Source organism: Phyllostomus hastatus, unplaced genomic scaffold (genome assembly GCF_019186645.2).
Source record: "Phyllostomus hastatus isolate PE091 unplaced genomic scaffold, TTU_PhHast_1.1 phas_contig_402, whole genome shotgun sequence".
Taxonomy (NCBI): Eukaryota; Metazoa; Chordata; class Mammalia; order Chiroptera; family Phyllostomidae; genus Phyllostomus; species Phyllostomus hastatus.
In genome coordinates, this window is record NW_025333873.1 from 12,600,949 (window position 1) to 12,627,748 (window position 26,800).

Here is a 26,800-nt window from a genome sequence, read left to right on the forward strand (position 1 = left end):
AATAAACTAGCAAACAAAATAGAACCACAGGCATGGTAACATGGAACAGACTGAAAGTGACCAGAGGGGAGATCAGAGGAGGATGATGGTGGAAAGAAGGGGGGGTACTGGACAAAGAACATGCATGAATGACCCACAGACACGAGCAACAGTGTGGGACTTGACTGTGGGAGCTGGGGGTGGGATGGGCGGAGGAGGGCAAAAGGGTAAAAGTTGGGACAACTGCAACAGAATAACAATAAAAATGATTTAATAAAAAGAACACGAAAAAAAGAATTAGGAGACATCCCAAGTTTTAATAAAATTTAGCTCTCTGCTATTTCCTAGGACTGAAGCAACTGGTAGCATGTAGGGACCTTCGGAGATGAAGTAAATAAGAGTTAAGGGAAGCCAAATGGAGAACGGAGCCTTTTTCATGCAGGCCTGTCTCCGCAAAAGTGACTGTGATCTAATAGCAAGGCCTTTCCTCTTCGGTTACCTGAATCAACTATGTGGAAAGTCCCTTTTTCAATGAAGGACTCTAATGTCAAGCACTGAGTACTGGCCAGAGTCCTTACAAAGCACAGGTCGTCGTTATCTCTGAGGATAAGGGGAACTACCTGCGGAGGCGGTGCTCACATACCTCGTGAGGTTCACCCAACTCTGGGTCGCTGAAAAACACCTTTGGGCTCCTCAGTACTCACCTACAATGCCTAATTGTTAGACCATTTTCTTATTAGGGGACCTCATACGTCTTTGGTTTCTTCTTGGATTTCCCTTTTCCCAGAATACTTCCTGAACCCAGCGTATTCTGAAGATGTCGAAATTAAAGCTTTCCAATTTGACAGCGTTATTTTCTTTTCTGTATATATTAAATAAAGAGGGATCTAGTGAACAGAAGTTGGAGCAAAAGGAACCCTCTCAAATCACTGAGTAGGAGCCAAGGGAACTGGCTTCTCCTACCAGCTGTGCTGTTGTTGAGGGACTCTTTCTGAGCTTCGCCTGAAAAGACAATAATTGCAAAAGAATTACCACGAGCAGTCTCCCATGTAGAGTCACCCAGAGACAGTATTAAGATACCTTGGAAATGCAAGCATTATTCTACTGGTGATATCATTAAGACTGTTTTCCCAGCTGTGGTTTTCTTTTGGACATAGTGGGAGAACGTGTTCATATGGAGAAAAAAATAAACATTGCACAGTTTTCAGATCTCATGGGTTGTACGAACACCTGTGGAAAGATAAGCATCCTAGACCTCAGGACCTATGTTTTCCCCCACAAGAATTACTATTGACTTACTATTCTAGGAACTCGGGTTTTAAGGTAGTTCCATGCCTCTCACAGTAAGGATAGAGCACAGCTACATTCTAATCAGTCTGTCTTTAGAGTTATCACCTCTGACGCACCTAACATTTCCCTGTAGATTGAGTGGTGGAAAAGAAGTCAGATAACCAACACCAGACCTGGGTCCACCATTCACAGGCTTAAGACATTAAACACACCATCTAATATCTGTGAGCTTTGCATTCTTCATCTGCAAAATTGGTCATTAATGCCATTCAGTAATGTATTTACTAGCCCTGGCTGGTGTAGCTCAGTGGATTGAGCATGGGCCTGTGAATCAGAAAGGTGCTTGTTCTATTCCCAGTCAGGGCATGTGCCTGGGTTGCAGGCCAGGTCCTCAATAGGGGGTGCACGAGAGGCAACCACACATTAATGTTTCTCTCCCTCTCTTTCTCCTTCCCTTCCCCTAAAAATAAAATAAATAAAAACTTAAAAAAAGATCGCCTTAAATATATATATAGATATATAGATATATATATTTATTAGAGATTTCTGGAAGCCACAAGGCACTACAAATTTTAAGTTTCAATATTTTACAGTAATTATTTTATCCTAATAGATGAATAATTAAATATTATACATTATATATAATACATACACATTGTTTGTAAGAAATTGTTATTTTTTCAAGAGCATACACTCTAAAAAATTCAGTAGGCAAAAGCAGAATTTAAATATTTCTATTGCATAAAAGATCTTCATAAACCTCTGTAGTACAGGTTCTTAAAGGCAGAGCTCTCTAAACTCTAGTTCAATGTTACCAGCTGCTCTGGAAGAACCGATTTTCATCTTCCCTGAAATGCATGGCTAACAGAGATCATGTACTTAATTTTGTATCCGTGTAATTCTGACTGATGTCTCTGGCCATTATTCATATTTTTTCACAGAATATTTTTTAAGTCCTACCCACTACTGGCAACTCAACCTAAGAAATTACTAGAAACACAAACAAAGTGGTTCTTTAAATTTTTGAATACCTAATGTATAAAGACATTTATCTTAGCAATGTTCACAATAGCAAATAATTGGGGGGAAAGGCTAAATTCACTATAATTATAGGGATTCAGTAAATTATGATACGTCCTCTTGGAATATTATGCATCCCGAATAACATTGATTATGATGAATTTCTAATGGCATAAAGGAATACTAATGATATTATTCAAGAGAAAGAGTGAAACAAAATTGCAGGATCCCAAGGAGATTAAAGTCTGTCTAGTTTTCAGGACCAAAGATTTGAACAGGCTGATCTGAATTTCAATTTCAATCCTACCAATTACTAGTTACATAATTAAGAGGAATTTAATATCTTTAATCCTCATCTATAAAACTGAAATAATAATACTTTCTTCAGAGGGACCTTATGAAATTTGTAAAAGGGAGAATATACCTATCTCAATATCTGGTTTAAGAGCTATCATTTAGCCCTGGCTGGTGTGGCTCAGTGGATTGAGTGCCAGCCTGTGAACTGAAAGATGGCTGGTTTGATTCCCGGTCAGGGCACATGCCTGGGCTGTGGGCCAGGGCCCTCGGTGGGGGCGTGTGAGAGGAAACCAGTTGATGTATCTCTCACACACTGATGTTTCTCTCCCTCGCTCCCCCCTCTCTCTGATAGTAAATAAATCTTTTTTTAAAAGCAATAATTAAATAAATGTTCATTCTTTTCAATATAACTGCTGTCATTATTATGTTGAGTAAAAAGAAAAAATTACCAGATTAAGAGAAAGAGAAGAGAGAGCTAACTCCTGTTTTTCTGTAACAATATTTCCCTTACATAATATCTAAAGCCAATAAGCAGGAGACATTCTTATTATGAAATAGGCACCAAGATAAATACCTGAAAGCGGTGGAAGCTGCCGCCCGCGGGGGACAGGAATCGCCAGTAGAGGAGGTGGGTTGGGTTATTGCTGTTATTCATATCAGCCTGTGGTTCAATGTGCGTCGCATTGCACATGGATCACACTGATAACCATGACAAATTAGGTTTAAGAAGAGACAAGCATCAGGTGGGGAAATGGAACAAGCTACTCAGTTGCCTAATGCGCGAGAACAGTCGCGTGGAGCCCGCCCTTGCCAAGGAAAGCACCTGACCCCGGAATACTGTTGCAGGTTCTGAAAAGGAAACCTAATTGAATCCACTACGGTTTCACTTCCATCTCTCTGTTATTTTTTTCTAAAAATATATCACGGTGTCTCTAGTTTCCACTCTTTCATCCTCTCCCGTGCCTTCCGCGGAGAACCACCCCTCGGGAAGTTCGTGCGCGCCACGCCAGGCATGCTGCCGGCCCTGCGCGTGCAGGAGATATCAGGAACACCGTTTCGTGTTCCAGACTTTTGAAAAGTATTTCTATATAATGTGGTTGAGGTTTATCAATATGGATAAATACAGATTCAGTTCAGAAACTGAACCTAAAGGTTTATCAGTACTAGTGGCAGTAATACGAGTGGTAGGTTTTTTGTTTGTTTCTCTAGATGTTTTGTACTTTTCGTTACCCCAAGTTTTCCAAACGGGCACCTGTGTGGTCCTTCGCGTGCTGTGGGAATCTCTGAGCCGCGCAGCCGTGATCAGGGAGGTGAGGAAGCCAGAAGGTCCTGCCTTGGTTCATGGGAGGGGACTTAGAGGAGACCACTCGCACATGAGCCCAGGGTTTTATCTTCAGCTTTGACGACATAACCACCTTCACCTTCACCAAGCCTCGCACGAAGAGGCAGGTTCTGCGCCGAGGAAAACCAGGGCCCCAGGTCTGCGGACGTCCCCCCGAGTCTGTGCACGGAGGGCGGCTCACGTCCAGAACCCGTCGTCACTGGCGGCTGGGCCCAGTCGGTGCCATTTATTAACTGTCTCTTCACTGAATGGGAAAAATGAAGGGAGCCCTCTAATGTGACGTTAATAAATGGTGACCATTTGGGGAAGTATTCAAATGGAAAACGTTGAGGCTCATCACTGAAATTATATTTGATGACTTCGGTTTGTTCTGGCTCATTTCAAGGTATAATTTGCACAGGGCTGGATGCTGATGGTGCTATTAAAGGGGGCTCTAGGCGGGCCACAGGGTGAGTTTAAGCAGGACTCAGGGGTACCAAGACACACGCTGACAGCATATGGAAGCTAGCAGTGCCCTAGAAACACCGAGGGCAAGTAATTTTCAAACTTCAAAAAACTGATCTTTTATTGATTTAAGGAAAAGAATAATTAAACAAGTAGGCAAGTCCAGGAGTGTGAGTCACCCTACATTTTACACAAAGGAAGTTTGGAGGTCAAAAGGAAGCAAGAGAGTTGACCTACTTCCTCGGATGTCAATCATAGTCCACGAGGGAGCCCCGCCCTCCTCTCGAGTCCTCCTGTGGTTGTGTAGACACGCTTTCTTTGTAAGTACGTAGAGAGGGAGGGAATGATAACTTCCAGGTTCCGTTTCTGCGGAAACTGCTGTGCAAATGCATGCAGCGTGTGTGCGGTTCAGAGGAGGATGAGAGGCAGATGTTCTGCAAGTAAGAGGACATGTGACGCGGGCTTTGCAAGATGAGTGTACGTAGCATCAAAGTGTGTTACTTCTTTTGGCTCCTTTCATTTCAGCGAGACTGAGCTTTTTGAGGGAAGAGACCCAAGTGTGTATATATAGTGCCTGAATGATGTTTAAACAGAGAATGTAAATATGGCTTTCATGTCTCAATTCAAACTTAATTTGAATACACACATTGAAAAATCTAAACATTAGTTAGAGACATCCTATGTGTTTGGCTTCAGAAATCTTCATTTTTCCCTTAACATTTATTGGCTGCTAGATGGATTTTGACCCTTCTGTGGCTTTTTTTAATGGGATGGTTTTGTTAAGGATCTCTGTCACACCTTTCTAATACAATCACTCTTTCTGTAATGTGTTAGCATGCTTCACAGAAGACGTGTGTTTGTAAAATTTAAATGGACATTTGATGGACACTTCCATGGAAACTAACATTTTACCATATTGTATATTTTAAATTTTTTGAAAGAGGATATAATGAATTTAGTTCACTGATTCAGAAAAGAGTAAATAGATTATTCAACTGGTTCAGACATTAATTTGGCATAATAGAATATAGGAATGATTCAATAATGTATGGACATGACTAAAATTTAATGAAGAAGTTAAAAGTATATTACAAAAGTTATTTGTGCCCTGGCTGGTGTGGCTCAGTGGATTGAGTGCCAGCCTGGGAAGCGAGGGTCACCAGTTCGATTCCCAGTCAGGGCACATGTCTGGGTTGCAGGCCAGGTCAGGCCCCCAGTAGGGGGCATGTGAGAGGCAACCACACATTGGTGTTTCTCTCACACATTGATGTTTCTCTCCCTCTCCTTCTCCCTCCCTTCCTCTCTCTCTAAAATAAATAAATACATACATAAATAAAATACATAATCTTTAAAAAAAGTTATTTGTGAAAAAAAGCTACATGGCAGGAGTTACAGCAGCATGCAGAGTCATAGGAAATGTCTAAAATGTCTATGTAAAGACCTGGAGGAATCAAATGATTAGATTTCCATGCAAAGGTAAGACAGCCATTTGTCCATTCATTCATTCATTCATTCATCAAATATAAACTAAGAGCTTAATTTATGCCAGAAAGAGTTTGTAAATATTGGAGATGGCCAGGATCTCTTCATGATACTTTTCTCATATCGCCATAGACAAAGTTATTGCTATTCCTGTGCCAGGCAAGAGGCTATCAGCTCTTCCATAGTCTTCCCTTTCTCTCATAGGCAAGCTGGAACCTGAAGAGTCTGCTGCCACTGCCGCTATTTCATTTCCTAAACAGAGCAATTGAGATGATATCATCCATGCCATCTGTGGGTACTCAATAATTTTTGCTATCAAACACTAGCTCATTCTTTCCAAACATACTCCAGTAGAAGCTGTTCATGCTACCTATGTCTTGCTTCATGTGCTGTGGGAATCTGAGTAACTTGATGAGTCACATATGAGCAAGTATTGCCAGAAATTGTGACAATGTACTAGGAAAACAAAAATAAGTAAGACAGTTATTGTCCATAAGAGTTTCAGAGATTAATGGGAGAGGAGATAGATATGTAAACATAAAATTTCCAAGAAAAATATTGCTAGGTATGTAATAGGGGTAAGGACTGGTTAAAATGTGGCAGAAAGACAAAGATCACGTTTGGCTGGAATTTAGAGCATCTAGATGAACTGATTTGAAATTCAAATTAAACCAGCAGTCCTGCTAGGCAAAGGAAGTGTGCCCGGTGATGGACTCGGAGGTTTCCAACATCTCCTGAGCCTGGTGCTAAAGGATTCCCAGAATCTAACCTCAAATAATGCTTTACTCTCTTACTGAACTCTGCCCTGTCACAACCCTGCCCTCTAGTTCTAAGAATTAAAATTCTTCAAACATTCTGTTGACTTTTAAATTTCTTATCCTCTTGCTGTTGCATTGCCCATTAATGCCCCAGGACAGTACATTGAAGAATAAAGATTTTCCTGCCACTGCTCCTTTCAAATGTGTCCGTATTAGTGAAACAGTACCAGCTTGTCTCCTGAAGTGCACACGTAAACACACACCACACGCTCCTATGTAACAAATGCAAGTTAATTATCTCCTAAATTAACTATCAGAATCAAAATCCTCTATTCATAAGAAGCTATGTTTTGCCCATTATCTATTAAGTCCTATAGCATTATATTACAAGGTCTGTCCAGAAGGTATCCAGCCATGTAATATGAAATCTGGAGACATTTACCGAAGAAGACGTGAGATACAAGAAACATTGTACACGGGACAATGACGCCTCAGTCCCCTTCTAAGTAGGAGCTGCGGGATCTCAAACAGTTCTCCCCGTCTCCACCAGCTGCCCTGTTGTATTTTCCTGAATCTTATCAATGGTCTGAAATCTCTTCCCTTTTGAAGATAATTTTTTTTTTTTTTGGGAAAAGCCAGGGCGCCAAATCTGGGCTATAGTGGGCTGAGTCACTTGCGTAATTGATGTCTCACCAGAAAATTCTGCACAAGATGTGATGCATGAGTGTGCATGTTGATATGATGAAGCTGCCAATCACCAGGTGCCCACAGCTGCGGCCTTCTGAATCATACGAATAGTTTCTACAGAGGGATGTTCAAGCTTAATGCAAAATTTGATGTGGATTCATTGCTCTACTCATTCACTCATCTTGAACATGACGGCCATAAGTACACACGCTCACTCAACAGCATTACTGTCCCCACTGACTAGTACAGTGAAGCCGTCATTGTTCATGTATGCACATGCCAGTCCACTCTCCTTGGCTGCCAGGTTACATGGATGTTGGGCAAACCATTCTCATTATATTAACAATGGTTGGATTTTTTTCTGGACTGACCTTATAGAATTATAGTTACTTTTATTAAACCCATAATTGGAAAAAATTTGTTGCAAAAATGAGCGATATCAATTTTGTTTTTGATTTTCTTCAAGAGCTAGCACCAAAAAAAACATATCCCACAGGAAATCAATGTAAATTTTGTTGTTGAAAACTGCCACACACACTCAACACAGTTATGATCTGTGTCTTTGTAAGAGCACAAAGGATATTTTAAGGCTAAACCTTATCCAGAGATCCCACATGAGATAAGAAATTTCAAAATCAAGCAGCTGTATAAATATTCTGGATTCTTATACGAGTATATCCAGAGCATTAAATATAAATGTTTAAACATCGACATTTGTATATCTAGAATATACTGTATTGCATCACCATTGGAATATTAGTTCCAGGACTTGTGTTGGCCAGTTCTTTGGTGTTTCCTCCATAGACAACTATCTGTGAACAAAGGCAGGTTCAGTGTTTGCTTCTCGGTCCTCAGAACTGACGCTCTGTTCTCGCGTTACTGCACTAGCTGTGACCTCTAGTACAATGCTGAACAGGAGGAGTGAAAGGACATCCGTGCCTTCTCAGTCTTAAGGGGAAGCATTTAATTTCTCACCATTAGTGATGACATCTGCTATACGGCTGCCATAGATGCTCTTTATTAAAGTGAGGAATATTACCTCTATTCCTAGTTTGCTGATTTTTTTAAAGGGTTTTGGATGGTCTAAAATGCTTTTTATGCAGCATCTTAGGTAATTATATGCTCTTGATCCTTTGTGGCCTGTTGACATGGTGGCCTACATCGAGTTTCAAAAGGTAAACCAGCTCTGTATGTCTGGGATAAATCTCAGTCAGTCATGGTGTACATTTTTTCATGTTGTATTTAATTTATGAATGTTTTTGAAACCTACAAGTGTTTCACCTTATTATTACCATATAGAGAATGTTGTAACTTAAAAAGTCAGTTGACCTGTGTAAATGTACTTTGATAAGGAATAGGCTAATTGATAATAATAATCATACATTTTATATATTGAGAATGTTTTTATTTGTCAAGCATAGTTCTTAAGAGCTTCAACAGTGTTATCTTGTTATATAACTTTCTAAGTTTAGAATTATTTTCATTTATATTTTATAGATCAAGGATATATACCTATATACATACATAAACATATTATAAATATGTATATGAATATGTATAATCATATCCATTTATACATTCTCTTTCTTTCTCTTTCTTCCTTCTTTCCTTTCTTTCTTTCTGGTGGTCAAGGTTACTTGTTTACTGGTTGTGATCTCAGTGGGCCACCATCTCCTATTAAGGACTATTATAATCATAAAATTTATTGAGTGTTTGTAATTATCTCAGGCACTCTTGAAATAGTGTGAAGTTTTAGAAGTGTTTTAAAGACATTTTCTACTTAAAGGAAGCTTTCAAATTTCTTAAAATATAGTGGAATATAAACTAGAAGAACTTAAGCAACAAAATAAATAAGAATAACATTATATTATAACCCAAAGAATAAAATTAGCATCTTTGATTCCATATTGATATGAATAAATGATAAATTAATGAAAGAGAAAGGACAATTTTTACAGAAAAATTCTAATTAGTGTGTTAAGGAATGGATGAGAAAAACAGAAAATCACTACTCATATACAACAGTATAAATTATTTCAGATAATACCCACCAATGTATGCTAATATTGGTGGGCAGCAGTTTAAATAGAAATAGGTTATTTGCATCTTCTCACTATATATCCCTCAAAAGTAAATATTTTAATTATAAACAAAGAAATGCTTTTACAGTGGCAACACCTGGCTGACAACACCTTAACCAAGTGATTAAGAGTAACATGGGCAACAATACAACATAAACGTCAGGGCTTGTGATACAATGCAGTGAGAAAGGCACATTACTTCCGTGGTATCCTTCCTAAAAATAAATAACTCTATCTAGTCATGAGAAAACTCCAGCCAAAATCAATTAAGAAACATTCTACAAAGTTAACTGACCGATGCACTTCCAAAAATCTCAAGGTCATCACAGACAAGGAAAAACTGTAGAACTATGACAGATTACAGGGCATGAAGGAGACATAACTAAATGCAATGTGGGGACATGGACCAGAAGAGGCCATTGTTGGAAAAATTGGTGAAATCTGAACAGTCTGTTGTTTAGTTAATACTTTTACACAAAATTTAAAATTTAAGTACTTTACTATGAGGAAACTAGCTTAAGGGTGTTAGAGAATGCTGTACTATTTTTGCTGCTCTCTGGTAAGTCTAAAATTATCTTAAAATAAAATTAAGAAAAGATAAAATTAAAATATATTAACTTTAGCTTCACAAACACACATACACACACATACCAAGTTTCTGGGATAGATAGCAAATGACAGAAACTTAGAGCACACCCAGGCTTTTAAATGTATTATTGACTTTTAGAAAGAGATTAAAGGCGGTTGAGATACTAACCCCTTTAACTCCACTGACCACCCTCGGCTTGTTATTTGTGAGTTTTCTCTTTCCCTAAGGTAGAGATCAATGTTTCTTGAAATTTAGTGTGCCCGGCCATCATCCGCAGAGACTGACAAATTTCTCTTTCTTGGGCCTCCCCTAGAAATCCCTGGGACTGAGGAAACTTGGTTTGCATGGAGAGAAACAGGCAGTGCTGAGCCAGGTGTTCCACAATCACATTTTAGGGGGCACAGACACTCATCTAATTGTGAGATCGGAGATGCCCAATGAATACACCTGGTGGATGGATTTGTGACCCCCGGAGCACAGGGCGCCCACACATCCATCTCCAGTTGCTGAGACAAGCTTGCTAACACTCAGATCATCCAACGTGAGAACAGATCTAATGGCCTGAGGGTGCCGACAGTGAATGAAGACAGAAAGAAGTGGAAACTGCTTTGTGCTGGGCACTACGGAAGTCGATTTTAGTAAATCATCTTGTTTAAGCCTTTTAATAACTTTAAGCATTAAATTTCTCAGTTGAGTACACTGATGGTCCTGGGGAGGAAATTACTTACCCAAGGTCACATAGGTGGTATGCAAACAGTATGGCATTCCAGGGTGCCTATAGTTGTTGTTTTTTTCTGCCTTGTAACAATATAGTGATTTTATTAAGGGAATATTATTCTTAAGGTTTTTCCAGGGTTTTAGTGTGGTTAGCATAATGGGACAACTTATGTATTTGTAGACAGTCCTTGCACACATACTAAAGATTCTAAATCCTACGAGAGGGTTGAGGTCAACTTGGAATTGAAGAGACGCAGTGATCTGAGCTGAAATCATAAGACAGGATGTCATCTGATACATAGCGTGTTCTTCTCCAGACTAGACCACACAGTCAGACTACTCCTTAGGATCCTTTGCTCCTTTAATGCAAGGTTTTTAATTTGCTGAGTACCCCCAAATTATTCACTGACTTCTGTACATCCCCTTCATTCATTGACTCCCAAGCATATGATGAGACACTGAGAGTGCGCGAGCACCAGTGTTTCACAACACACAGCTATATGAGCCTGCACGAGACTTGGCAGAACTCTCTCGGTTCTTTTAGCAATTGAAACACCCTTAGCAAAGAGTAACCACATCAACACATACATGGTGGACTTGTGAAGACCTCGGCAAATCTTTGCTTATATTTTATGTCGTCCAGGTACCATGGACCTTTCTACTACTGCATACAATGCCGGGTGAGCTTTGTCCTCTTGTTCTTTCCAAAACATTTTCTTTTTCCTTTCAGTTTCTCTCAAACAAATGTCTCTTCAGATGGTGGTAATAGCAAAGACCCTGAGCACAGATCTATTTGAGACACTTTAGTTACGTGATACCCATTATCTAGGTTGATCTGTGTCATAGCAAAATTAGTATATAATTGTGTCTTTGCTTATTTTGAAAACCCAATAAATTATAAGTAGTCTCCCAAGTGGGGGTAAATAAGTTGAATCAAGTTTTGACTTATGGAAACTTTATCAAATTAGTATAAATGAGACAAGGCGTTTCTATGCCATAGCTTGAAGTTATTATAGTGTCCATAATATATGTGAAAGAACACTAAATTAATTTTAAGAAACCAAGTGGGAAAACAAAACAAAGTTTTTACCCCTAAATATGTGACTAGTTTATTTTTGACTCAAACTGCATCTTCGAATCAGTAGTGTCAGGGTTACGTATCATTTTGAAATGTCACACAATGTTCTCAGTTTGTAGTTGAAGGACTTCACAGGGCCTCTTTGAAGTTTGGTACTTCTGTGTTTGATGACTCGCTTGCAGGTTATTCTGACCCTCCTTGGGAAGAAGCAAAAGTAGGAAGGCATTTTGGGAATGATCCTTCATTGTGAAGCCTCCTTGAGTGGTAAACTGGCATGGGCCAAGTGAAAATATCTTTGAAATAATAGCCAATCTTGCTTGTCAAATCTCACATGCATTTTTAATGCCCAATTAATTCTTTCTACTTTTTCTAAAATCCCCACCATAAACAGTGTCTATGCATATGCGATCTAATAATGAATTGTCGGGATTTAAAACATGTTAAATGCCTGAAAGATAATACAAGCAGGGAGGCTTAACAGATTCCTTGTGAACAGAGAAATGTTGTTAGAGGGGGAAAAATGGGAAAAATATGATGATCTCAAATACAGGCAGATTAGATTTTGTTTCACTGCTCTCAATTAGGTTGTGAATGATTTGTCATCAAAATTCAGAAACGTTTTGTAGGGTATCCATAGGATTCCATGGGTAACAATTTCACATTTAGAAATATTTGATTTAAATACTGATGTAGATCACAGAACTTTGTGTTCTGCTGTTTCCTGCTGGTCACTCTCGCAGCGTTGATTTGGGAGACTCCAAAAGAGATAACTTTATTGTTAAAAAAGTATCTACTCTGGCCCTGGCTGGTATAGCTCAGTGGATTGAGCGCGGGCTGTGAACCAAAGGGTCACCAGTTGGATTCCCAGTCAGGGCACATGCCTGGGTTGCAGGCCAGACCCCTAGTGGGGGCCACATGAGAGGCGACCACACATTGGTATTTCTCTCTCTCTTTCTCCCTCCCTTCCCCTCTCTCTAAAAATAAATAAATAAAATCTTTTTAAAAATTATCTGCTCTGAAAGAGAGATACTGTAGTTATACTACAGACTATACAGTAACAATAATAATAAAGCAACAGTGTACATGGAAACATAAAGATCATGTCATCATATGTCCATAATTTTTCATTAATGCCACTACGAGAACAGAAAAGAGAAATTGAACATGTGTTCATTTACAAAAGTTTACAAAAACTTTAAAAATTTACAGAGGCTACATAGAACATTTTGAGCAGGAACGCATATTTATATGTGCATTTCTACCTACTCACAGAACTCTCTGGAACCATTCCCGGGAAAATAAGATTGTAGGGAAAAGAAAATTGATCTTCACGTTTTCTTAGATAGTTTAAATGGATCTTATCCAATATCAAGCTACATGGTAGACAACACTGACTATTTCAAGCATTTTACAGTTATTGAGATAAGAGCAAAATTTTGGAATCTCTACTGTGACAAATACAAAAATAAATAAAATTTGTACTATTTCCTAAAGACCTAAACTTTGTATGATTAATCCTTTCTCCTCTCACTTATCTCAAATGGAGCATCATCTCTTCATAAGGTATAGGTGAGGTGTTTACATATGAAATGAAATCAAGTGAAAGGTGTTTACAAAAATGAAACCAACATACTGTCTTTATTACATTTAGGGACTCTAGATAATTCATGTAAGCATAGGCTGATGTTTGAAAAATTAATCATTATATGAGAGAAGCAGATTAAAAACATCTGAGTTGGATGATCAGACAAGAAAACATATGCTCCTTTCTTTTTGCTTCCCCTCAATGAGCAGAACATAAACACGGGACATGGTGCAGGAGACAGGTAAAGGAGGACTCTGAAAGCGGTAAAAACGAGAGCTGGTGTGGACTCCCCGGATCTGAGCAACAGCACCATATCAAATTATCTTGTGTGCTCCCCCGTGACAGAGAACGAGCAACCACAGCCAGTATTTTTCTATCTATGCCACAGTGGCAGAGGTGGTCCAGGTAGGCTCATCCTGTCCCCCAAACAGTCAAACAGTAGTTACAGATAATGCCAGATGGACATGAAAAGGGGCAGTGCTTCTCTGAACCGCCTGACCTGAAAATCTATTTTCCTGGAAAGATATACTTAGGCTGCAGGGCAGACCCTGCCGAGCAGACCCTGCAGAGGAGACCCCCACTAGGGCAGACAGCCTTGAGGAAAATGGAACATAAATGGAACATCTGCTCCTTTAACCGGAACATAATCAACAAAAGAAAAAAGCAAACAAAATATAACCAGAGTCATTGAAACTAAGAACAATCTAACAATAGGCAGAGGGGAGAGGGAAGGGGACAGTGGGAAGAAGGGTTTTCAGGAACTACTGTAAAGGACACATGTGTTGGGAACCGCCCTGACTGGTATCAGAAGCTGAAACCCCCGCCTAGGCTAAGGCTGAGGGAACGCCCTTGGAACCGTAAGCCAGCAAGGAGACAAAAGCTTATCTCCCTGGCAGGAATGCTGCTTCTGCTGCTTTATTCATGACTGAACCCCAAAAAGCTTGGTCGGTTAGCCAAAGACGGGTAAGATTCCCCACAGGGGGAACGACCTAAGACAGGCACGATCACTTTGGGGAGGCCCCCCCAAAAGAAGGACTTGGGGGGCTGCAGCAAAAGGGGGGTGATGGACCCTCGCTCCTCGGCTTTGACGTAGCCTACGTTCTCAGCGTCTGGGAAAAAACCTCCTTGTCTCCCAGTTGCCTTAGTTCCCTTGCTCCACCTAAGCCTGAAACAATGACAGGGTGGTGCAGCTCTGTGCTGAGAAGTGCGGATTCCCCGGGGTGATCAGGCCTAAGAAAGAACATGTAAATTACTGTGAAAACTTCTTTGTTTAGAATGCTCTCAGTTGAATGAGAAGGGTCTTAGGAAGAAGTTATTTTGTTCCTCAGTCTTACAGCTCTTTGACCCCCAACTCAGTAGACCGACAGAGTTCTTTGTTTTCTATAGTTCCTTACTTCCCCCTAATGAGTACTGTACTTTACCTGAATTATTATGCAGAATGAGCCCAATAAAAGCAGGTATGGACTGTAAATTGGCGTGGTCCCCACTAGGGGGGGTGGCCATTCCGTCCCTACTTCCCCACAGAAACTAGTTTGTCTCTGTGCATGTGTGTTTTTTCTCGCGTGTTTATCGTCGAGCCATCCACAGCGTTCCGTGGTCACTGCTGGCCAGTGACCCACGCGCAACACACATGGACAAGACCGAGGGGGAGGGTGGAAGCAAGGGAGGGAGGGGGGTTTAAAACGATAAATCATTACACCCATGTATTACCCTACCAGCCACACTCAACCAGGCCTTACTTCTGCCGGACCCTGTATATGATGCATACACAACAATTTGTCTTTCTATTTATATGAGGAAAGAACACACTGATACGAAGTAAAAATACAACACCATTAACGACACTCAAAACATGAACTATTTATGACATTTATTCTGAAAACCACACAATATTGATAAAAGAAATAAAAATACTTGAGTAACCTGGCTGGCGTAGCTCAGTGGATTGAGTGCAGGCTGTGAACCAAAGCATCGCAGGTTCAATTCCCAGTCAGGGCACATGCCTGGGTTGCAAGCCATGACCCCCAGCAACCACACATTGATGTTTCTCTCTCTCTCTCTCTCTCTCTCTCTCTTTCTCTCTCCCTTCCCTCTCTAAAAATAAGTAAATAAAATCTTTAAATGTGTTCATTGATCAGAAGAGCCCATGTAGTAATAATGTCAATGTTGCCTAAATTGATATTCAGTTTTAAAGTAATTCCTATCAAAATACCAGCACATTTCTTGTTTATGGTACTAATAAGATTATTCTAAAATTTATATGGAAAATTCAAGAAACATAACTAAAAAAAAGCTAACATAATTTTAAAAGAAGAAAGGAGTGGGAGAAATTAGTCTACCTGACTTCAACACGTATTATGCAGCTTACATTAATCAAGAGTAGGTAGCACTGGCATTCGAATAGACACCTAAGCCAATGGAATAGGAGAGAGAACCCAGGACCAGACCCTTACAAACATGCCCAACTAATTTTTTACTAAGCTGCTAAGCAACTAAATGGAAGAAAAATAGCCCTTTCAACCAACTGTGCTGGAGCAATTAAATATTCATGGGCTACAAACAGAAAAACAGTCTTGCACTAAGCTTCCCACATTACACAAAGATTAAATCAAAGTGATTCATAGACTTAAATGTAAAGCTATAAAACTAATTTTAAAATAAGAGAAGAGAAATCTTCTGGATCTAGGTCAAGCCACAATTCTTCAGACTTGACATCAGAAGCACAACGCGGAGAAAGATGTTTGTTGCCTGGCGGAAGCCCGTGGGAAGAGGATAAAAAGACAAGCCACGTATTAGGGCCAAATACATAAAAGTAAACACTTGACAAAGGACTAGCATGGAGAACATGCAAGGAATTTACTGAACTCACTAGTAAAACAAACAATCCAGTTAGCAAATGGGAAAAGACACGAAGAGACATTTTAATAGAGAAGTGTCCAGGGTAGGGCAAAAGTAGGTTTATAGCTGTGAATATTGCAAAACAGTTTAATAATTAATTCTTAGTCCTTAATTATTGTATAACTTTCCATAGAAACACCTATAAACCTACATTTGCCCCCTCCTGTACTTATGGCAAACAAGCCCATTAAAAGATATTCAACATCATTATCCACCAGGAAAATGCAAATTAAAAACAGATTGAGGTATTACTCTGTACCTGTTAGAATGGCTATTTTCAAAACAAGAGGGGTAACCTCAAATGTTGGCATGTACATGGAGACACTGAATCACTCATACTATTCCTGTGAAAATACGAAATAGCACAGGCACTGTGAGAACTAGTTGGAGACTTCCTGAACAACTAGTCCAACAATTGACTCCTGAATGTACCCCACAACAATAAAACCACGTTCACGACAAAATCTGCACAGCAAATATTCATGGCAGCTTTATCCATAATGGCTACAATCTGGTGTCAGCCCAGTTTTCCTTCAACAGATGAATCATTAAACAATGGTAGTAGCTACATGTCACGAATACTACCCATCAATACAACGAAATAGACAATTGATATGCATAGTTTAGGTGCATATTCAAAACTGTGCTAAGTGAAAAATACCCCAAAGCCTCTGTATGATGACTTTCTAGAAGTGGAGGACAAAATTAACGTCTGTGGCAAGGACTAGAGTGGGTGGGAAAATATTGGAAGTGGGTCTCGTTATCAAAGAGCAGGATCCTTCTGGTATGGACTCTAGTATCTCTACACAACTGCTTGTCATCAAATTGTATAGAATTTAACACACACACGAGTCCAAGGGAAGTAATGGGTATCTGATTTAGATGAATGGGTTTACCCATGTCCGTATCACGGGTGTGATATTATACAACGGGTTTTGCAAAATGTCACCAACAGATGAAACAGGACAAAATACAGAAGGGCTCTCTCTCTATTTTCCATTATTGCATGTGAATCGATAATTACCGTATTAAAATTCCACATGCTACTCAGAAGCGAGAGAGGTTTGCCGTTCCATGTGTACCCGTCTTCAGTAAGTAGTAATATAGTAAGTGGTACATTAATGGTACTGTGGAACTTGGAAAATGAAATGCTTTGGAATTAAAGGATAAGAAGGAATCTTTCTAATTTGAAAATTCAATCAGAGTCTCATATTTAAATGAGAAACTAGAAATGGAAATAGCTGCTCCGAATGTGAAGTCAGATGAGAGCTGTGTCTTTTGCATCCCCAGTTCGCATATTTGCAAAATAACACCGGAAGAACATCCATCTGGTACCTAGCATCAGACACTGATGCAGCAGGCGCCAGGGAGATGGATGAAGCAGAGGCGTCAATGGATAAAATAACAAAAGACTGTTATGAAATGAAACCATGCCTTAGGCAGCAGGTAATCTGAAATACACTAAAATAGCACTGTTTCCTAGTGATGGTATCCAAGCGATCCATCACCGCGATTACTTACGATATTCCAAAACGCTCCTCGCAGCTGTCCGAGTGCTGCAGTACGTTTGGCTGCCCCACTGCTGGGCCGCGGTTTTAATTAACATTTGGGGAGCCGCGGATCAGGTCCACAGCCTTTCTCATTTAACTGACCGCCTTCTGAAAATCTAGCTGCTTATTCCATATGTGGGCCATTGCTTACCACCTTATTTGGAGGACTAGCTATTAAGTCTCATCCGTAACCATCATGAGGCTGAATCCACATGACTTCTCTTTGGAAGTGCATTTCAAGGAGTGAACTCCAACCCTAAAGGAGTCATCTTTTGTCATGGAAAACTAAAGAATAAGTATTTTTCTATGTATCTTGAACCCTGATAGAAACAATTTAGAGGGTCTTCTATCTTTCACACTGGTTTAATGTTTAAATAGGCACCCAAGTACGTTTTGTAGATATTAACACCAACATGTGAGTTAGAACTATTAAAACAATAATTCCACGGATATGATCCCAGACACATAGCGGATACTGTGGGCTTGATGACACATCATTCTCACCTTCCTCCTTCTAAACAGTCCCCAATTTCCTCAGCTGTTCACCTCTCCAGCAACTCGGTGAATCTCATTTAGAAGATATTGAGCTTATTCACAGCTTCATTGAACAGCCCGAAGAAATCAGAATAACCACATCTTTTTTATCCTTGAACCAGAATGGCCATGTCTTCTCATACAGACCGAAAAGATACCAGGAGGAAATTGCCAAAGCTTCTGGGAAGTAGCCTCCTGTACTTCCAGGAAGTGAAGATCCTCTCAAGTTATAGGTTTTTATTTTTATTTTTGGCATTGATTAATTATTAAACTATTATTGATTTATTTTAGATGTGATCATGAAGTTATACACATTTTTAAAGTCCTTTTCAGAAGGAGTATCAAAATATTTACCAATGAAGCCCTGCCTGGCGTAGCTCAGTGGATTGAGCACGGGCTGCGAACCAAAGTGTCGCAGGTTCGATTCCCAGTCAGGGTACATTCCTGAGTTGCAGGCCACAGCCCCCAGCAACCACACATGGATGTTTCTCTCTCTCTCTCTCTCTCCCTCCCTTCCCTCTCTAAAAATAAATAAGTAAAATTTTAAAAGAAGATTAAAAAATAATATTTACCAATGAAGTAACATTATATTTGGGGTTGTTTCAAAATTATTTTTTAAATTCTTGTTTATTCCTTTACAGTTGTCCCAGTTTTTCCTCCTTTGCCGTCCTGTGCCCAGCCCAGCCCCTGCTCCCAGAGTCAGTGCCTACACCACTGCCCATGACCCTGGGCCCTTCATACCTGTTCTTTGACTAGTCCCTTCCTCTTCTCTCCACCACTCCCTCCTCCCCGCTTTCCTCTGGCAGCTGTCAGTCTGTTTCGCGTTTCCATGTCTCTGGCTCTGTCTGCTCATTAGTTTGTTTTGTTCATTAGAGTCCTCTTACAAGTGAGTCACACGGTGTTTGTCTTTTACCCGCTGGCTTATTTCACTTAGTGTAATAGTCTCCAGGTCCATCCGTGCTGTTGCAAAGGGTGGGAATTCCTTTTTCTTTCTTTCTGCTGCATAGTATTCCATTGTGTAAATGTACCATGGTGTTTTAATCCATTCATCTACTGATGGGCACTTAGGTTTCCCACACTTGTCTGTTGTACATACTATGAACATAGGGGTGAATAAGTTGTTCTGAATTGGTGTTTTGGGATACTTAGGGTATATTCCCAGCAATGGAATTGCTGGGTCCTAAGGCAGTTTCAATTTTAATTTTTTGAGGAAATTCCATACTGTTTTCCTCAGTGGCTTCCCCAGTCTGCATTCCCACCGACAGTGCACTAGGGTTCCCTTCTCTCCGCATCCTCGCCAGCACTTGCTGTTTGCTGATTTATTAATGATGGCTGTTCTGATAGGTGTGAGGTGGTATCTCATTGTGGTTCTGATTTGCATCTCTCTGATGGCTAGTGATGCTGAGCAACTTTTCATCATAGTCCGTGGGCAGAAACTAAAAGTGTGTCCTTTAAGATCAGGAGCAAGACAAATGTGTCTGCTTTCACCACTCTTAGTCACCAGAGTATTGGAAGTTCTAGCCATAGCAATCAGACAAAAACAAGAAATAAAATGTATCCAAATTGGAAAGGAGGGAGTAAAACTCATTATTTGCAGATGACATGATAGTGTACGTAGACAACCCCATACACTCCTCTAAAAAACTACTTGACCTAATAAGTGAATTCAGCAAAGTAGCAAGATACAAAGTCAATATGAAGAAATGGATAGCATTTTTGTACAACAACAATGAACTATCACAAAGAGAAACTGTGAAAAAATCCTACTTACTATAGCAACAACAACAAAAAAATAAAGTACCTAGGAAAATTTAACCAAGAGGTAAAAGACATATACTCAGATAACTACAGATCACTGAAGAAAGAGATTGAGGGAGATACCATCAAATGGAAGCATATACCCTATTCCTGGATTGGAAGAATTTACATAATTAAAATGTCCAACTACCTAAAGCAATCTATAAATTCAATGCAATTCCTATTAAAATATCAATGTGGGAGGTGGGGGTGGGTAGGGCAGGGGAGAGTAATGGGGGAGGCAATGGGGACAACTGTAATTGAACAACAATAATAAAATGAAGTAAAATACCAATGGCATATTTCACAGATCCAGAATAAACACTTGAAAAATTTATATGGAACCAAAAAAGACCCTGAATAGCCACAGCAAACTTGAGAAAGGAGAACAAAGTTGGAGGGATCACAATACCTGATATCAAAGTATACTACAATGCCATGGTAATCAAAACAGTCTGGCACTGGCATAAGAAGAGACACATAGATTAATGGGACAGAATAGAGAGCCCAGGAATAAACCTATGTGTCTATAGTAAATTAATATTTAACAAAGGGGGCACAAGCACACAATGGAGAAAAAAATTCCCTCTTCAATAAACGGTGTTGGGAGAACCAAATTGGAACATGCAAAACAAAGTACAAGGTCTGTCCAGAAGGCATCCAGCCATGTAATATGAAAAATAGATACAAGATACAAGAAACATTGAAGAAGAAGAAGATGTAAGATACAAGAAACATTGTACTCAGGACAATGACACCTCAGTCCCCTTCAAAGTAGGCACCTTGAGACCTCACACAGTTCTCCCAATCGCCATCAGCTGCCCTGTTGTATTTTCTTGAATCTCATTGACAGTCTGAAATCTCTTCCCTTTCAAAAGTAATTTTAGTTTTGGAAGAATCCAGAAGTCACAGGTTGACAAATCTGGGCTGTAGGGGGGCTGAGTCACCTGGGTTATTTGGTGTTTCACCAAAAAACTCTGCGCAAGGCATGATACGTGAGCTAGTACATTGTCATGATGAAGCTGCCAGTCACCAGTTGCCCATTGCTGCGACCTTCTGAATCATCCAAATAGTTTCCACAGAGGAATGTTCAGGCATAATACAAAATTTGATGCATATTTTTTGCTCTACTCATTCAGTCATTTTGAACATGATGGCCACACAGTATGCATGCTCACTCGATGGCGTCCACCCCCCGCCCCCGCCACTGACTAGTACAGTGAAACCATCAGTGTTCATGCATGTGCCTCCCAGTCCACTTTCCTTGGCTGCCAGGTTACATGGATGTTGTGCAAAACACTCTCGTTATATTAACAATGGTGGACTTTTTCCAGACAGACCTCATATATCAGTTTTTATATTGAATCTGTAAAAAGGTCGTTCTGGCCCTGGCTAGTGAGACTCAGCAGATTGAGTGCCAGCCTGTGAACCAAAGGGGAGCCTGCTGGATTCCCCATCAGGGCACATGCCTGGGTTGCAGGCCAGGTGAGGTCCCCAGTAAGGGGTGTGCAAGAGTCAACCACACATTGATGTGTCTCTCCTTCTCTTTCCTCCTCACTCCCCCTCTCTCTAAAAATAAATAAAATCTTTTTTTTAAGGCCATCCTTTCTCCTATTTATAGTATTGTGTAATCTAGTGAGGAAAGTATTTGAAGGACAAAAAGATGGTCCGTTCTGTGAAACTGCACTGATAGACCAAACAAGGTGTAGGTGGATAACTGACCATTCACCTTAGCAACGTGGAGTTCACTGAGGACCTCGGTAACATCAATTTCCATGGATATTAGAAACAAAAGCTCAATTGGAGAGAGTTCAGAAAGATAGAAAAGGGAAAAATCAGAGACACTTGGAAACAACCAAGTGTCCATCAACAGGTGAATGGGTAAATGGAATGTGGTATAAAATTGAGTATTATTGTTCAGCTATAAAAAGGAATGAAGTCCTGATATATACTATAATAGTGTATGAACCTTGGGTATATAGTGCTAAGTGAAAGAAACCAGACACAAAAGAATAACTATTGTTTGATCTCTCTTTATAAAATACCTAGAATAAGAAAATTCGTTGTGAGGTTACCAAGGACTGGAGGGAGTGAGAAAGAGGGAGTTTTGGGCTAATGGGCCAATACAGAGTTTCTGGTTGAGTTGATGAGACAATTTTTGAGTAAAGAGTGTAAAACACCACTGAAATATACACTTTAAAGGGATTATAATAGCAAATTTTAATATATGTTATAACACATAGATCTATATTACCCCAATAAAAGCATTAAAACAAATTTTACAGATGATCAATATAGACACTATTTTCAAAGAATTTTCTACAAAATATGTAAAGACTTCAAATGCTAACTGGACAAATAAGTGTGAGGAAAACAATCTGGAAACTATAAAAGTAAAAAAAAATATTATTGTGATCATCATAATTAATGACACTTAGGGACAGACATGAATCACCAATAATAACATTTTAAAATGTAACAGGAAACATTTTCCAGATAAACTGAAAGAAAAGTGAGGAAAGAAAAGAAGATCTCAGCTAAAGACTTTCTTTGCAAAAATATCAAGATTTGGAAAGAGATACGGTTTCAAAAGAACAAAGTGGGCTCTTCGGAAGTAACGAAGAGGAGGGACTGACTGGGTCACACGCACACCAGGGTGGAGGACGGGAAGGGTATAATGCATGTTCAATCGTCCCGTGGATTCTATCGACAAGTATGTTTATGTGGAGTGAATGTATTACGAGGCTTGCCGTTATTAAACTAAAAATGCTCTGAAAGGTTATGCCAATTAAAACTCTTATAGAGGTGAGAAAGCAGTCGCTGATGAACTACTTGCTCGAATCAGTGGTCTAATTCAGATTAATGAGGCCACAAAGTAGTCACCAATTAGAGAGTTGGAAGCATCGCCTTTGCTGCATGCTCGGTAATCAGAAAAGAAAGTTTTTAGGATGTAAAATGCCAGTGGATTTATTCACTTAATTTTCAGAATTAAAACTGAAAAAAAAACCTAAAAAGAAGTTCAGCATGTCAATGCTCCATGTTTTCGTGAACTTGGTTTAATAAGTTAAACATTTAGGTTTTTGCACATAGAACCAATGATGGTTTAACACACACCGGCCATTCTTCTACTATCCCATGCTCCTCTGACTCAGATTAGAGCTGGTAAGGGGAAAAGGATCACACTGGATGACTTTACTATTCCTCCCATTTTCTTCTCTTAAATTGTAACCTCCTACTTTCTTGTCTGAAAGCGTTTTGAGAGAATTGAATGAGAATATGTACATTGCTTTTTCGTAATGACATAAGAAGTATTCTTTCCCTATTTAAAAAAATACTCGCATCATTAATTCTACCTATACTATTACCACTACTAATATGAAAAATGCTGCTATCATCAGGGCATCTAATATTTTAATGGTTATTTGACGGTGTGTGTTTACACGCATCGCATTGATCAGTCATCGTTCGACGTTCAGCAGACAAGGGAACTGAGAATTCAGGAGAGTGAGCAGGATATTCGGCACCACGTGTCCCGTAGCTGGCCTTCTCCCTGTACACCAGTTTCTCCTACCATCACTGTCGACGCCTGCTGTGGGCGCGTTTTACCTGCTCTGTTCACTCCCTAATAAATCATTTCTGTGTGTAGGTAGTGCTGTTAACGATAATGGTTAACACTTTCATGGTGCTTTAAAATAATTTACAGAGCAAATTACACTTACAGTCACACATAAATATCTACAAACTCTCAAGGGATGGATCGATTTAGCATCCAACTTTGAAAGTAAGAAACTGAAACGTAGAGGGATAAAATGACTTGAAAAATGCCAGACAGCTGCTTTATGGTGATTGGCATTTGAACCTAGAATTGTAAGATTATTCTTTCTTTCTTTCTTTCTTTCTTTCTTTCTTTCTTTCTTTCTTTCTTTCTTTCTTTCTTTCTTTCTTTCTTTCTTTCTTTCTTATTGTTGTTCAAGTACAGTTGTCTCCACTTCCCCCCACCATTCCCCCCACCCCAGCCAGCCCTACTTTCCACCCTTGACCCTACCCCTCCCTTTGGTTTTGTCTGTGGGTCCTTTATACATGGTTCCTGAAAACCCTGCCCCTTTCCCCCTCATTACCTCCTCCCACCTCCCCTCTGGTTACTGTCAATTTGTTCTTAATTTCAATGTCTCTGGTTATATTTTGCTTGCTTGTTTGTTTTGTTGATTGAATTCCACTTAAAGGTGAGATCAGATGGTATTTGTCTTTCACCGCCTGGCTTATTTCACTTAGCATAATGCTCTCCAGTTCCGTCCACGTGTTATATTCCACCCTATGCACCAGCCTTACTGAGCACCACAGCCCAAAGCATTCCACCATTCTCCTGCCTCCTGTGTTTACCTGATTAATGTTTATAGAACTTCATTTTCAATTCATTTTAGGTATTTTTAAAACTATAGGAAGCTAGCCAAATTAATCAGAACTTTAGGTTTAAAGTGTTTATACTCTGGAAGTTTGACTCTTTTCCACATCCGCTCCAAAAATTACGTGGGTGAAATGTATTTTCAGTGTGAATTTCCAACTGATAATTTTACATAGTCTTGTAGCTACCATTCTAACTAAGAGAAGCATGCATGTTAAGACAAATTAAGCAATTTAAAAAAGAATTTCATTTTCATCAATAAAAACTGAGGCAATTGCTATTTTCAACTATAAATTCTTTCCTTCGGGGCAAAGACGTGCCTATTGGGGAGCAACACTTGCCTTAGTCACGACTCCTGGTCTTTTGACGATGCCGGTGGCTCTTAAACCGGCTTTCTCCCGTGTTCAGAGGAAGGAGAGAGCCACCCCGGCTGTGCAGGCTGTTATATCCTCACAGTACGTTCGTGAGGAGAGACGACCCTGATCTCCCCAATCAGGATGCCCGAGACTTGACATGCCCAAGGTCCTCGCTGTAATCAGCTGTGGCGCTCACTGCGCCCGGAACTCAAATTAGTCCTGTAGCAGGAATAATCAGGGCGGAATAAAGCCTGGGCTGTTCTCCGTGGCCCAGTTTACCTCCCCACAGCCACGGGGAAGGTTGCTACATCAATCAAGTCTCCTAATGAAAAGGTAATTATCTCTTGATTTCTCGGGAGCAGATGCAATGAGGGCAAGGTTGCTTCTACTGGGAGTCCCTACTGTGTTGCCAAACAGTAATGGTTATCTTAGAAGACAGAAGTAATTACTTGCAAGATGTTCTTGTCTTTTGAGGTAGGGCTGAGTGCTAGTCATTAAGATTCACCTGGTATTTGGGCAGCTACTGCGGCCCAAGCACAATACTAGGTAGTTTTATGTGCATTTGGTGATTTACTGCATTTAAACCTCAGACATACGGGCATGCACGCCTGTGTGCATGTGAATATTAACCTGCGAAGTATGCATCTTTCTCATATTAAAGTGAGGACACAGGTTCAGGGGGCAAGTGACATGGCCAAGGACACAGAGCTCGTCAGTGTCGCGGAAGCATTTCAAACATGCGTTACCCCCTCGTGTGCTCTTTCTAGCACCTTTTCATCACGAGCACGGTGGTTTGCAAAGCCTCTTTCGAATGCGTAGCTCACACATTCATGCATATACTACAACAGCTTGTCATTGTCATTCAAGTGCTTATGACAGCAGTCCCAACCTTCTCTGTTCCCTAATTCGGGTCACTGTTTGGAGATCGGAGGTACACCCTGGGTTTTAGCCTGAGAGGCTACTGAGAGACACTTAAACAAAGCATGAAAAGGATGCCTGTATTATCCTTTCAACCTTTATTTTATTGCTTATCTCCCGTAGTCAGATATTATGAAACATTATGTGCAATCTAGCCATTAGCTGGATTCCGCCTTTCTTTTCTTCTTGATATTATCTGGGAGAAGATGTCCATTATGTACTTTGTCTAACCTTTGAATTAGTGACTAGACTACTTTGTCTAAAATGCGTCTAGATTTGTAGGAGGCAGGAAAGTGACTAGAACCAAGACATTATTAGTGTCACAGGAAACAAAAGATAATGCATAGAGTTTAGGTTAAAAGTAATGCACTTCCTTTTGTTTAAGGAGAAATTGGAGTGTTACAAATACAGTCGATCAATACATTAATAAAAGCACGGAATGAGCATTCACAGATTCTACATAAGGGTTTCTCAGCCTGAGTACTACTAATATTTTATAAAACATAATACTTTGTCGTGCTGTTTTATGCATTGTTAGATGTTTAGTACCAGTCCGGTGCCCTACCCAACAGATGCCAGAAGCTCCTTCGACCAGTTAACTGATTCTGGACATTGCCATGTGTTCTCTGCTGGGTAAAATCACCCCCAGTTGAGAACCGCTGGCCAAATGATTAGCCCCTAAGTCCACATCCATCTGTTTGTAGCCAGGCCATAAACTGACAAAGTATCCTACTTACTCCATTTAATATAGAGTGATAAATTATAGTGTGAGCTGCTACAGTAATTGCTATGATAAGCTACCTAGATCCCCCTTCAGCACTGACAGATTTATTTCCCCATATGCTGGACGTCCTCCCTGACATTAAACTACTCTACAAAGTTAGAGTTATTAAAACAGCATGATGCTAGCACAAATAAAAGACTCATAGATTGATGGAACAGAATTGAGTGTAGAGAAATAAACCCCACTTATATGGCCAATTAACTTATAAGGGA